The 14,418-nt window shown below is 38.9% G+C and overlaps 1 protein-coding gene across 1 annotated transcript in view; it reads right to left on the reverse strand.

Annotated features, from left to right (window-relative positions):
- The window catches only part of LOC122788668 (neurotrypsin-like), a 557,316-nt gene that overhangs the window by 65,617 nt on the left and 477,281 nt on the right, over positions 1 to 14,418 (reverse strand). The window lies entirely within an intron of this gene.

Here is a 14,418-nt window from a genome sequence, read left to right on the forward strand (position 1 = left end):
GCTGGATGCCCTCATTTCATAGGTAGGTACTAGGCTATTGGTCCAAGGGCCTACGTAAGCCTATCCAACAAGGTTCCCTGGCTTACGGCACCCAAGAAAGTTATTTTTCTGTGCCACTGTTGAGCAGAGACACAGAAGTGATCCTCGGGGTGTATTTCCTACTTCCCATCCACTCATCAAGATTTTTCTTGAAGAGTGCCAATGAAGAACTTTGCTTGACATAGATGGGTAGCCTGTTCCAGAGAATGGGAAGTCTCTGGGACAGGAATCTATCCCTCCAGCATGTCCTGTTTATTGTGGTGACAAGGTTTAGGACCCTAGAGTGTGTAGCTCATAGGGATTGGGATTTCTTTAGGTGTAGCATGTCCAACAGCTCTGGGTTTGACATAGCTTTATATGTTAGGCAGAGATCACCTCGGAGTAGGTGATATGCTATGGAGTAAAGCCAGAGTTTTTTGAGACAGTCAGTGTAGGACATTTGTTTGACGCCAGTAATCCTCTTTGTGAGGTACTTCTGTGGCCTTTCCAGCTGCTGCAGATGTCTTGTGAGGTACATTCCAAAAGGGGAGTTGCACTCTATAATGGGTCTAATGAGTATCGAGTAGAGGGGAACAATGACCTCTTTTTTCCTGGATGATAACCCTTTTATGATGAGGTGTGCCACGTAGAAGGACTTCCTGACTACTGTGGTGATGTGACTATCAAAGGAGAGACTACTGTCCACTTGGGTCCCAAGGTCTCTTATCACACATTCGGTGTTAAGTAGATTGCTGCCTATGTGGTAGTTCATGGGTACAGAGTTTTTACCAAAGGGGATGATACTGCACTTTTTGGCATTGAGCTTGAAGCCATGGCTCTGACACCAGGCATCTGTCTCAGCAAGGCCCTTCTGTAGGATGTCCACATCATTTGGGGACTTGACTATGGCTCCTAGTTTGCAGTCATCTGCGAACTTCGTTAGCCAGACGCCTTCTGTGTTAGCCTGTAGTTCAGAGAAGTAGTTCAGAGAAGTAGATACAAACAGGAGAGGTCCCATGACAGTCCTCTTACCTTTTTCTGTATGTCCCAAATCATCTTCACCAGACTGTCTTCTGCTTTTCCGCAAATGTGCCCAAATAATCATAATCTGTTCTCTTTGATCTTTTCTGCAATTGGAGCTACTTTGGCTTCTGCTGCTCTTACATCCTCGTTTCTTCATATGTCCCACAGTGTACTTCCAACTACCCTTCTCAGGCACTTCATTTCCATCACTTCTAGCTTTCTCATCTGCTCTGCCTTTACTGCCCAGGTTTCTGTACCATACAATAGTACTGGTCACACCACTGTTTTGTACACCTTACTTTTCAGCTTCTTTGGCATTCTTCTGTCATACACTACATCTTACACCCTATGCCAGTTTGCTGCAGCACCTCTGAGTCTAGCTTTGACCTCTTCATTCAGACTTCCCTTCTCGTCAACCACCCCTCCCAGATACTTAAAGCTGTTAACCTGTTTCACTATCTTCCCATCTACCTCAGTTATCAGCTTCTTCTGATTTCTCCAGTTTGCTGCCATTACCACTGTCTTATCTGTACTCAGTTTCATCCCACTTGCCTTCAGTTTTGCATTCTGTTCCCCTATCCTTTACTGAAGTTCTTGCTCAGAGTTTGCCTGTAATGCCACATTGTCTGCATACAGCAGCTTTGTTGATCTGTCCCCTCCAACCTGTTTGCTAATGTAGTCCATCACCAGTATGAACAGCAGTGGGCTCACAGTTGAACCTTGGTGCACACCCACTCTCCCACTGGTAAGACTGAACACTGTTTGTACTTGAGTCATTGGGTTTTTGTACATAGCTTGCAGTACTGCCCAAATCATCTTTCTTGGGACTTTGTCATATACTTTCTCCAAGTCTAGGAATGCCCAGATGGACTCTTTCTTCATCTCTAGCTTCTTCTCACCTATCTGTCTCACTGCAAACTTAAGGTCAGTTGTGCTGCATCCTGATCTGAATCTGATCTGCTTGTTTCCCATCTTGATTTCTACTACTCTGAATATCAGTTTATCAATCACCCTCTCCAGAACCTTCATGCAATGTGACAGGAGTTTGATACCACTGCGCTGCCCATAGTTATGGATGTCCCCTTTGTTCTTATACACTGGCATGAGTATGCTTATTCTCCAGTCATCTGGGATACGCCTTTCTCTTCACACTGCTATGAGTACCCTAAGGAGCCACTTCTCCCCATTTCACCCAGCATCATTATCATATCTGCTGTGACCTCATCTGAGCCTGCTCCCTTCCCTGACTTCAATTTCCTAAGTGCTGTTCTTACTTCTTCTAAGGTGGGCTCTTCATCTTCTCTCATTGTAGGCTGTGTCTGGGGTAGTACAGCTGCTGTGAGGTTTTCATTCAGAAGCTAATGTCCTGTGTGCTGGTGATCTGGATTTTGCTGGCATCCCTTATGAAGGGTGTCTGACTATCTTCTTTATCTTTCTGTCTTTGTCTTGCAACCTGATATAGTTTCTTGGTGCCACCTACTGAGTCACATTCCAGAAGATGGTAGAGTGCCTCTGATGCCCTATTCTTTGTTACTGCAACTCCTTTCTTAGCTTCTTTGTTAGCCCACCAGTATTCCTTCCTAGTCTGGTCTGTCTTTTCCATCTCCCACTTTTTCCTGCACTCTCTTTCTTGCTTTTGATGACTTCCTGGACTTCTTTATTCTGCCACCAGCTTTATGTACCTTATTTCCATACCTGGCTTGTCCACACATCTTTTCTGTAGTAGTCACACATGCTGTTTTTGAGGCAATGCCATTCTTCAACTCCACCTATTTCCTCATCTTCTTGAAGTGCTAGAGCCTTGTGTAATTCCTTTAACGGCTGTACTTTCTCTCCAGGTCAACTTCCAGGTTTTCAGCCTGGTCTCTGTTCACCTTAGAGCCTTCTCTGACTGTTGCTTGCAGCTGATTGTAGCAACCAGTAGTTTATGCTGTGGACTGATTGTTTCACTGGGGCTGACTTTGCAGTCAATGATTCCACTCCTGTACCCTTTTCTTTAGTAGCAGGACGTCCACCTGAGACTTGCATGTTGGCCACTCTTGTATGTGATCTTATGAAGGTCTCTTTTGCTGAACCATGTTTAGCTATTATCAAGCCATTTGCCGAACACAAGTCTAGACTAGAATGCCCTCTCTTTCTTTATTCCTGTTGCCCCACCAATGTGGACCCAGGCAGTCCTCATATCCTGTTCTGTCTGTCCCAATATGTGCATTTAAGACACCCATTATCAACATCAATTCCTGTTGTCCTTTATCGTGTAGATCTTGCAACTGCTGTATGAATGCACTCTTCCTCACCATCACAACCCTGCTGTAGGGCATAGGCTGAGATTATGAATACTGCCCTATCATTACACTGGAGTCTGACTGCCATGAGTCTTATCATTATTTCTGATGACATCCCTCACTGCCTTCTGAAGCCTCTCTCTTACCACAATTCCCACACCATTTCTAGCCTGTACTCCTCCTGAGTAGTAGACTCTGGATCCCAAGCCAAGTGTCTTTGCTGCACTGCCCTTCCACCCTGTCTCTTGGATACAATACACAGGATGTCCAGCCTCCTCTGTACCATCATGTCATCCACTTCCAAGCTCCATCCTGTCAGTGAACTTACAATGAGTATAGCAATTCTTACTTCATGTTTGGTAGGGTGATTTATGCCCAGCTTTCACTCAACAGAGCTGTCCCAGATAACTCAGGCTGGGCAAGTGGACACCAGCCAGCCAGCAGCTTGCTGCCCCAGGGCTGCTGGGCTTTATGGCAGGTACACACTGGCCAATAGGGGCACATACACCCCTCCCACAGTTAGCAAGGATCCCTTGCATAGGTTGGAGTAGCTGGGTCCTCAACTCATTTATCACCAACGACATTAGTTAACATGACTGAATCACCTAGAGCCATATTTTACACCAATGAGTGGCTAGCCCTGCTATGGCTCACAAGTTAACAGAAGAATTACAAAAAAATAAATAAAAAAATAAATAAAATAAAATGATGATGAACCCAAGGATAGGTATCCATGCTCTTTAGTATCCTATTAATAATTAAAATTTAAAATGACCTTGAAACCTAAAGAAAGGACATTCAGGTGTTATAAGCATTCCACACACTACTGATTATTAGTATGACAGAACATATGCATTGCTCTAGTTGTTATTCTGAACAATATCACAGGACGTATGGGACTTGTATTAATATTTATGTATAGTTAAGCAGGGAATGACAGTATACACCACAGTACTGCACATTTTTAAAGCCCTGCCTGGAAAACAGATACTATTACGAGTATTTTTTAATGTTTATCAGATGTCATTATTGCAATGCAATAAAATATTATACAACAAATTGTCCCAAGGTTTATAGATTTTTACAGTTAAATTTGCCATTAAAAAAAAAAGCGAGAGCACAGTACCTCAAGAAACACTAGAACAGTTGCAGGCATTCAGTTCAAAGTACTGTTGTAAGTGTTATAGGATTCTGCGACATTAACAGGCATTGCAGAGATGTCACCTGCAAGTGTATACACTAACTGATGTCACCTGCAAATATATATATTTAGTGTTTAAGCAATAAGGGCCAGCATAAAAAGAAATATTTCAGCAACCACACAGACTGGGTAACCCTTTAACTGAATCACCAACAGCCATATTTTACACCAATGAGTGGCTAGCCCTGCCACGGCTCATCAAGGAGTTTTATATGGCATGCAAGCAGGAGAAAGTATGGTTGTATAAGTAAAACTTGCCATAACAGTAAATTCTAATACTTTACTGCTGTAATAGCCAAAACTAAAAGGATTACCATCCTGCCTAGAATTTGACCACCAGCCAGCTGCTCAAAGATTTAGGGTATCTTCCACACTCCCTAGCCATAGGAAGGCTTGAGGAGAGTCATATGAAAGCAGCAGTTATGGCACCAAAAGCTTCAGAGCTTTTCTGCCTCAGGAAGCAGAGGCTACAGCCCCGAAAATACGTATATGTTATAATACCTACAAGGCATAACTGTAGCCTTGTACAAGTGAAGACAGAAAAGTAACAGATATTATATATATAATTTTTTTAGACATACAAATGCACACCCTGGGAGCGCAAGTATAGGTAAGAAAAAAAAAAAAAATCAGAAGAAAAAGCCTGAACACTGAATACACAATAAATGCAAGAAAAAAAAACAGAATCTAGCAGTCAGTTACAACACAAGGGCCCCAAAATTCCACATTTATTTTGCAACCATTGTAAAACTTGTCAAAAAAACTATTCAGCATAACACTGAATGACTGAGCACTTTCATCTTTAATGAATTGATATCAGAACCATCAGTCAAGGTCATGCAGATCTATAAATAACATTTTTCACTCACACAGCCTTTAAAACAACCAATGGTAGCTGTTGTATGTAAAAAGACACACCTACCGATACTCCTTCACTAACTGTAAGCATAAAGTTATAAAAAAAAATGAGCTAAAACTCAAACAATACTTTACCCACCATCAGGGAACTGAACCCTGATCTCCCACATGGGGAGCAAGTATAATCACCACTGTACTACCTTTGAAACACACTCAAGCACTAAGAATGGTGAAAGGATAAAATATACAAGAATAGCAAGTAATAGATTTACAACTTGCATGCTCATTTCTTAAGTTCACTATGTAATGAAACATTTCATTCAAGCCTGGTGGATGTGCAGCATCCAGCATGAGCTACCAGTGCAGTTCCCTTTTCAGCAGTTTATTACGCCAATCGCTCACATAGGCTGAAGCATCCACCTGCTCGATAACTGAAAAGGCAAGACCAGTAAAATCAACACAGGTCCCAGAATGTTTGGCAAGAGCACTCTTACTATCAGCATGTCGAATACTATATGCATGTCTTTTACTTAAAGCATTGCCCATTTTGCCTATGTAAAACAAGGGGCAAAAGACACAACGAGCAAAATACGGTACTTTCTCAGATAAACAACTGAATCTACCACCTTTACCCTCCTTATTGATTGCCTGAAAAATCTGAAAATTATAATCAGTCTTAAGGAACTGGTATTGTTTACATCTACCAGACTTCCTGGTGATGTCTGTAAATGCATCTATAGTGGTAATGAGAGGCTTCTGCAGTAAATTCTTGATATTAAATTTGTTTCTGTACGTAAAAGTAGGTAGTATATTGCTCAATTTCCTAGTGTCATTGTGGCATTGAAAAATGTCCTAGTTCTTTCAAATAATGCCTTCTATATTTTTTACATCAACGAAAAAAGAAAGAAAAGAACCCGCAGAAAGGCACCAAAAATTTATTGTAGTGTTAAGCGCCTCGTGATGTGATTTTAAAATGTCTGAAGAAGTTTGTTAAAGCAACAAACGAAAAGCGCTTAACACTACAATAAATTTTTTGGGCCGTTCTGCAGGTTCTTTTCTTTCTTTTTTCGTTTACAGTTTGTTTTCGCTTATTTTACGTTTCAGTTGATATTTTTTACATCAACGGTGTAATGTAACACCATATTATGACAAGTGTCATGAGACACAGTGTAGCCACTGTTAAATTCCTGGCCACCACAAAGACCACATTTTATAATTGGGACACAGATGTCTTTCTTATTTTCCAGTATCTCATGATGAAGCTTGTTCAATAAATCGGTAGGATATCCACGTTTCTTAAACATGTTCTTAAGAAAATCAAACTCTCTTAGACATTCGTTGTCATTGGATGTCAATCTAGAAATTCTAATGAACTGACTCTTTACGATCCCTCTGTTTGGGTGGAATGGATGACAGCTTGTAAAAAAATAAGAAAGAATTACAGAATGTAGGTTTTCTGTAAATTCTAGTCCCAAATCCACCTACAAAAGACCATGAAATCTCAATGTCCAAGTAATTTACCTTGTCCTTGTTCACATGTATTTTTCCTACAACTTCCATTTTTGTTTCTTTGTAATTTACTCCTACCATTTTATAAAGACCCCACTTCCTGTTCTTTTCTCTATTACAGTATTCACTACTACAAGTGCATTTGGTTTGCATTTTGATTTCCATTTTCAAGTAATTGCTTTTTTGGCAGCCACCAGAATTAAACTTAACAAGACATTACTATGTCTAGGCAATTCAGATCTGTATTCCAACTCAAAAAAAATCATTTCCTTAGTTGTACTTATTTGCTCACTCAGTATTCCTGACATAATACTCTGTAGGGAATTTTTAAAGTCTGTAAACCAAATGAGAAGCCTCTACTGCAAAACAATAAAGCCTCGAACAGCCTGGAATTCTCCTCAAGTCTTTTATTAAACACAAAAATCAACCATAAATGTTCTCAGTACATTTTTGTTTGAAACGCACTTCATCAGATGTGGGCTGGCATTTATCTGCAACTCATATATAGTTAACAATAAAATTGCAACACAGTAATTAACCAATCACTATCTAAATCAAATTACAACGTATTGAAGCATAGTAAATGCTTAATAATTCACAAAAAGCAAGCAGAACACAAATTATGTTGTGATTTTGAAAGTCCAGAATAGTATTAATAACCTCTTTATGTTAAAAATTGTGTTGTATTCAGCTGTCAGATAAAATCCATAACTTTAATAAAAAGGTTGAATAAAAAGTGTTAGTAATATTAATACCTAGTTTAAGTATTCTTTAGAACGGACTAGTCTGTTCTTTACCAAAGAGCTCCCTCTAGTGTTTTTTTTACAATAAAAACAAATAGTTGTTCAGCTTTCTGAATAGTTTTGCCTTTTCATGTAGTATCTGAGCTGTCTGTGGACATCCACAATACATAAAATCCTATCACCATCATTCTTGGGTTCTGGATAAAACACAAGGAGATTAATGAATTGACTCAAAGTAAACTCTGTGACCACTTTAGGCATGATAGCTGGATCCATTATTTAAGACACCTGCTCTTGTGAAAGACAAGGTAGGGTTGGATCACCATAATGGCTTGCAAACCAAATACCCTTTGAGCAGAGGTCAGAGCAATGAGGAGGATGGTCTTCAATGTCATGAACAGAAATTCCGCATCATGAGCTAGTTCAAACTGAGCAATGGTAAGCTTTTCAAACACAAAATGTTGATCCTAAGGAAGGATCAACTGTTTTGTAGGGGAAAGAATGTGAAAGAGCCTTTTCAAAAAATGTTTAACCTGAGAACAGGAAGGAAGTGGGGATTTTAAGTGCAGACAAACAGAGATGGCTAACAAATTAATCTTGATGAAAGAGTCTGCTAAGCAAGAGGGCAATAACTCACCTATAAAACCTAGCATCAGAGACAACTTTGCCTTAAAGGGATCCTAATGCTAAGAATGGCACCAACTAGAAAACATCTTCTATTTACTCATATATGACTTTCTAGTTGCAGATTTTCTAGCTTCTTCTAGTACCTGCTGCGCATACTCAGAAAATAAGTGCTTAAAGGGAATCAAAAGTCTATCATCCAGGCAGTCAGTGTAAAGTTTCCAGACTGTGGTATTTCAAATAATCTCTGTGTTGTGAGAGTAGATCCACTCTGTATGGGATATGGCAGTCTGCAGTAATTGCTCTTGGCCAGATTGAAAAGAAGAGAGCACCGATGTTGCCTGGGCCAAAAGGGAGCTTACCATTGTAATCTTTGGTAAGTCCTTCTAGATCTTTAGAACTCTTGGGTATTATTGAAAAGAGTAGAAAAGTCTAAAATTGGAGGGAACAAGGCATATTGGTTTGCTGAATGAGGGTAAAGTGCCAGCCATGTCTGCCCTAGCTAGATCACTCTCAGGACCCATTTTTATGTTTTTTTTTTTTTTTTTTTTTTTACAAAGGGCCCAGAATTGAAGGGAATGTTCCTTTTAAAACTGGCAGAGTAGTAGTGGAAAAAAAATTGAGACACTTCTTGAATCACTTTCCCTGACTCATCAAGCCTTTTGAGTACTTCAGCAGTGGACAAGCCAAAAAGAAAATCTTTTTCAAAGGGACAATTAAGAATTTCAGACTTCACATGTTCAGGAAGATTTTGAGAGCACAAGTAAACAAATGTTCTTAGAACTAGTGGCTACTGTGCTAGAAAGTATCAGCAGCATCATAAGAGCACTCGATAAGAGTGTTTGGTAACTTGGGAAACAGACCCAATGAGAAAATGTACAGAGAGCTATTCCTTATATTTTCAAATTTAGCCAAAAAAACCAAGCATGCGAGCTTGGTAGTTTAAAACTGTAAAAGCCAAGACAGATGAAGAATACACTTAACCATATTTCTTAAAGGTTTTCCCATCCTTATAAAAAAGAATAGGATTAGCCTTAGCAAACAGTTTAACTGTTTTGTTTAGCAAATAGTAATTGCTGTTTGTGCAGTAGAATTTGAAAGTAGTGTTACCAGATTGGGTTATACGAAAAAAAGGATGAAAAAATATGTGCTGGTATTATACCAGCACATATTTTTTCATTCTCTTAGGGTTGCCAGAGTCTTGACTGGCTGGGTTGGGACAAAAGGTCTTTCACACTAGGTGAAGACCAAAAAAGTCTTTAGTCTTTAATGCGGAACATTGCAGTTCCACATTAAAGATTTTGATTGGCCTGTATGCCCGTATACGAGCCAATCAAAAACTTGCACAGCAGACCCTTTTCTGTTCAGTGTGGAACATCAAGCAGTTCTGCATTGAACAGAGCTCCATTTTTCAATTGGCTCATATACCGGTATATGAGCCAATCAAAAACTCACACAGTGGAGCCTCTTCTGTTCAATGCGGAACATCAAACAGTTCCGCAAAGAACAGAGCTCCGTTTTTTGATTTTTTGGTTTGGCTCGTATACCGGTATACGAGCCAATCAAAAATTTGCACAGCAGACCCTCTTCTGTTCAAAGCGGAACATCAAGCAGTTCTGCATTGATCAGAGCTCCGTTTTTCTATTTTTTTTTATTGGCTCGTATATCGGTATATGAGCCAATCAAAAAAAAAAAAAAACAAAGTGGAGGGACGTTTTTTTTGAAAATTTTGCGATTTGTCCGGGTTTTTCCTGGACAAGAGCCCAAAAAGAGGACGTGTCTGAGGAAACCCGGACATATGGTAACCTTAGTTAGTAGCATAATTGCCTCTGGTGCAGAAGGCTGTGGATTCTACTCCCACACCATGTAGATGGAGTGCTGGTACTGCAGCGGCCTTTTGATTGCTGATTATATTGTGCATTTTAAGGGGGATAGGGGTTCTGCAACTCCTGAGTGTGTCCTCCTTTGTATGAGATCCCTAGTAATTATGAACTTGTCTGTTAGTCATTCCCTTTGGCAATATATCAGCTTATCAATTTTTTTTTAATGTTACATAGGCAATTCATTCTTCAAGGGCAGCAGACACTGAATTTGTAGATGAAACACTGAAGTGTAGAGTTGTTTGCCAGTAGCAACCTCTTCATTAGTTACACATCTCTTTAATGTAGAATTATTCGGATGACTTTTACTTCTCCAGAGATTTTACTTATTAACTGATATTGGTGGATTGTAATGAAAGATGTCTGAGTGGCCTTTTATGGTTGAATTATCTGAAATGAGTAGTTTTGTTATTATTGGTTCATACATTTTGTTTCGTTGCTTACTGGAAGAATACTCAAAACTACAGATTTACAACACATTCTAACAAGTGGCGCTGGAATATAATTTTATACAATCAGGAGGGTGAATCAGAGAATACATACATGTATAAAAGGCCCTAAAAATGTGTGCAAGGAGCCTATGGTTTGAAAATGGCCCAAATGTAAACTTAATCCTCCACTGGCCACATGCATTTCCTTTGAATGTGGGTTTTAATGCTGTTTCCATGAATGTGAGTTTCAAGGCCAGAGAAGTTTACTGCTCATGCTAAGTCTTTTTTCATTCCAAGACTGAACTGTTTGTTTAGCAAATTGCTATTAGTGTTTGTGCTATTTTATTTCAACATCTGTAATCACTGTAGAAGTAAATAAGAAAGCAGTATTACACCGACAGGTTTGAACAGTATTTATGGTAACTGGCGAGAAATAGGCAAATAGTGGAACACTGGAATGGCTGGGGAGAGAGCTGCTGCAGGGGCGTAGGGGGTTGCCACAGGAGGGGCTGCTCTTGGGGGGGGGCACTTTATTACCCTGCCTAGGGTCCCATTTGACCTTGATCCAGCTCTGTTCAGAATATCTATATTCTATATCACAAAAGAAATAATATGAGCTTGTTTGTACATGACATGATACTGAAACAATATCCCGGGGGAATGTGATTAGGTTGGCAGAAGTTATAGAAAGGATTGCTTTTGTTCAGTACCAAAATACAATTATGGACTTTGGAAACAGGAACATAAAGCATGTTAGGATGCTATAATTATTACTATAACAAGGATGAGGGATGAACCTGTATGCTCAGTGCTAAAAAGGCAGTGGCAACAGTGTGCAGGGCACCGAAGGGTTATTGCTTGGAATGACCTACAGTAAAGTCATGTTTTCTTTTCAATAATAAATCTTTATTATTTTAACAATTTTTCATACAATAAAGAAAAACAGCAAGAAAATACAAATAATACCCAAATTAAACTACTAACACCCATACTGCAAACTATGTACACTATTTACATAAATGCTTCCATCTGTTAAACAAAATCAATGAAAAAAAAAAAAAAAAGAAAGTAACATCTAATAACGAGAGTCAAAAGATCTAATATCATTAGAATGGATTGTTATTACCAACTTTCAAATTAAGTATGCATGTCCTGGGGTTGAGCTGAATTCAGTACATTAAGCTAAAGTCATCTTTTCAATGTACAGTGTAATGGGAGCTCACAGGAGTTAATTTCTAGATTCTTTAACTGAAGCAGAGTATTAGGATGGTTGACAAGATTCACAGCCGACAGTGGAATAAAGGAAAAGAGAATGAAGGCAGTGAGCATGTATCAGCTGAACAATGGTTAATTTAATCTTATTGTTTTATTTTCAGCTGCAGTGCATGGTCTAGCGGTTGTTTAGCTGAGCTGCCTAATGCTATATGTCTCTACACCTGAATTTAATGAAAATCTTCTGAACCAAAACTTTAACACAAGGAAAGTGACTTTTTCAGCTACTACTGAATGTATGTTGTTTGCAGGTAGGAAGTTTTCATTTGGAAATGTTTTTGCTGTTTGGTGAGAGAAGGAAAAACTACACTGTCCTAAACATTTGTTTGACTGAGACTGGTTAGTACTGTGTTCTGTTCACTTTATGCCTCTTCTTGCTTGATTTATTGTCAGAAGCATTGTATACCCTAGTGCTCACTGATGCTAAGGTTTCCAACACTTTGCATCTGTGCACTTGATACTACTGTAATAGACTTTTGAATCAAGCACTTACAAGGGAAGTGACTTTTTCAGCTAATATTGAGACAACTGTTGCTTGCATTTTTTTTTTTCCAGTTTTCTTAGATGAGAGAAGTGGAAGCTGCACTGTTCTAAGCATGTATTTGCAGGAAGCTTGTTACTACTGGGTATATATTGGCTGTGTGCCTACTCTTAGTTTATTTTCATTTATGTTGCATAGTTTAGCATCCATTCATGCTACCCTGCCCAATACTGCACAAATGTACACTTGATTTTACTAAAAAAGGACTTCTGAACCAAGTCCTGTGTAGCTGTGTATAGTTGCACTATTTGCAGCTGTCTGATAATCTATGCTATAGTCATGAGTGGCACTAGAGGAGGGTACACAGAGGCACATGCCCCCCTGTGAAAGTGAATGCCACTCTGAGTGCCCCAGTAGTTACTGGGTATACTAAAACAAATGACTGACACTTGCAGCTGAGTACATGTTCACATTTGAGCATCACAAAAGGTTGTGTATTCATATGCAACACACAAGTGTGGTTGACTCTATCATTCATACCTTTTGAATGTCTTCAGGTTGGGAGATTAAGTGAGACAGAGATATCCATTACTACATTTTAAGCAGCTGATTGGGAGAAGTGGTGGTTACTACATGTTAGTGTGTGTAATGTCTCAGTTAGACTGGGGTTTCTGGACAAGTGACATGCTCAGAATCACAACTAGAAATAATTAAATTCTGTACTCTTCAAGCAGCTCATTAAGAGCTTGGAGCCTTAATCCTCCAGACCAAACTTTCCTTAACTTCTTTGTTTTTTTGTAAACCAGTCACTAGAGTTTCATGGTTCTCATTGTTTAGAAAATGTCCATGCAACACCAGTGGTAGTTCTGTTAACCATTCAAGTGAATTTGAGTTATCTGGCACTAAAGGCTGTAAGCTGTTAATTGTTTCCTGTAATCAAATGTACAGGGAGGTTTGAATCTTCAGACCTCCATTTGCCTCTGGTGTGTCTATACTCCTTGGTCACCTCTGAAACGGATACTTTCTTCATTAGGTTTACCTAGTTAACAAAGAGATAAAAAGTAGTACTTACAAACTGTCAATTTTGAGGACTCTCTCTCAATTATTTTTGGCTTTGTCCAGAATTCCTTTTTTCCCCAACACCTCTTTTAAATTATCACACACAGGCAAAATACAGCAACAGAAAAGAAAACAAATAATTTTAACATTTTTCCATCTAAATGCAGTGTGCATCACACAATTTCTTAGCTACTATCAGCAGTCCAACATTATAAAAATTGCTGAATTAATGCTGTCCCTTAAACCTCACTCCTCCTCCTACTCCTGAACATTATTTTCCAAGTATTCTTCCCACAAATTCCCTTTAATTCTATGTAATTTGAGCATTCCCTTTTTTAAAGATCCCTCTTCCAGTTCTCTTATCTAGTTTATAACATTCAAGGCCTCAAATATATTTTGTGTAGACTTTGATTTTCATTTTCTAGCAATTATTTTTTTGCAGCCAACAGAATTAAATTTAATAATGTCTTGGCAATTCAGAACCTGTACACCAGCTCAAAAGAATAATTTCCTTACAGCCATTTGTTAACCAAATATTTCTGATACAGTACTCTGTATAGAAGTTTTAAAATCTCCCAACTCATTACACTCCCAAAACATATGTTCCCAGTTACCTCAGAATTCTTGAGCAAAGAAACTGAGAATTATTTTTGATATGTTCTTTGAAAAATGTGTGGCTTTCTACCAAACTGTTGCGGATTACTGAAACTAAGTAATGTCAGACATGTGAATCCTTCAGAACATGTTTGCTAATGCAACTTTCAAAAGTATACAAGAGAAACATTTAAAATATATTCCTGACTGTTGGGTTTTTATCTCCGATTCATGCACTAGATGATTAAGAGGGCATGGGGATTGTGCAAAGGGACACATTGCATGGTTCTCACAGTGGTGAGCGGAAATATACTTCTCATTCATTTTATCACAAGCAAACATCTGAATATACATGGTCATACAAGGGGCTGTAATTGATGGTCACATATGTGTGTATATCCTGCATCCTAGAGTTGTTATGGTAAAAACGAAAGAAGGAA

This window comes from Protopterus annectens, chromosome 14.part0 (genome assembly GCF_019279795.1).
Source record: "Protopterus annectens isolate FY-2018-M chromosome 14.part0, PAN1.0, whole genome shotgun sequence".
Lineage (NCBI taxonomy): Eukaryota > Metazoa > Chordata > Ceratodontiformes > Protopteridae > Protopterus > Protopterus annectens.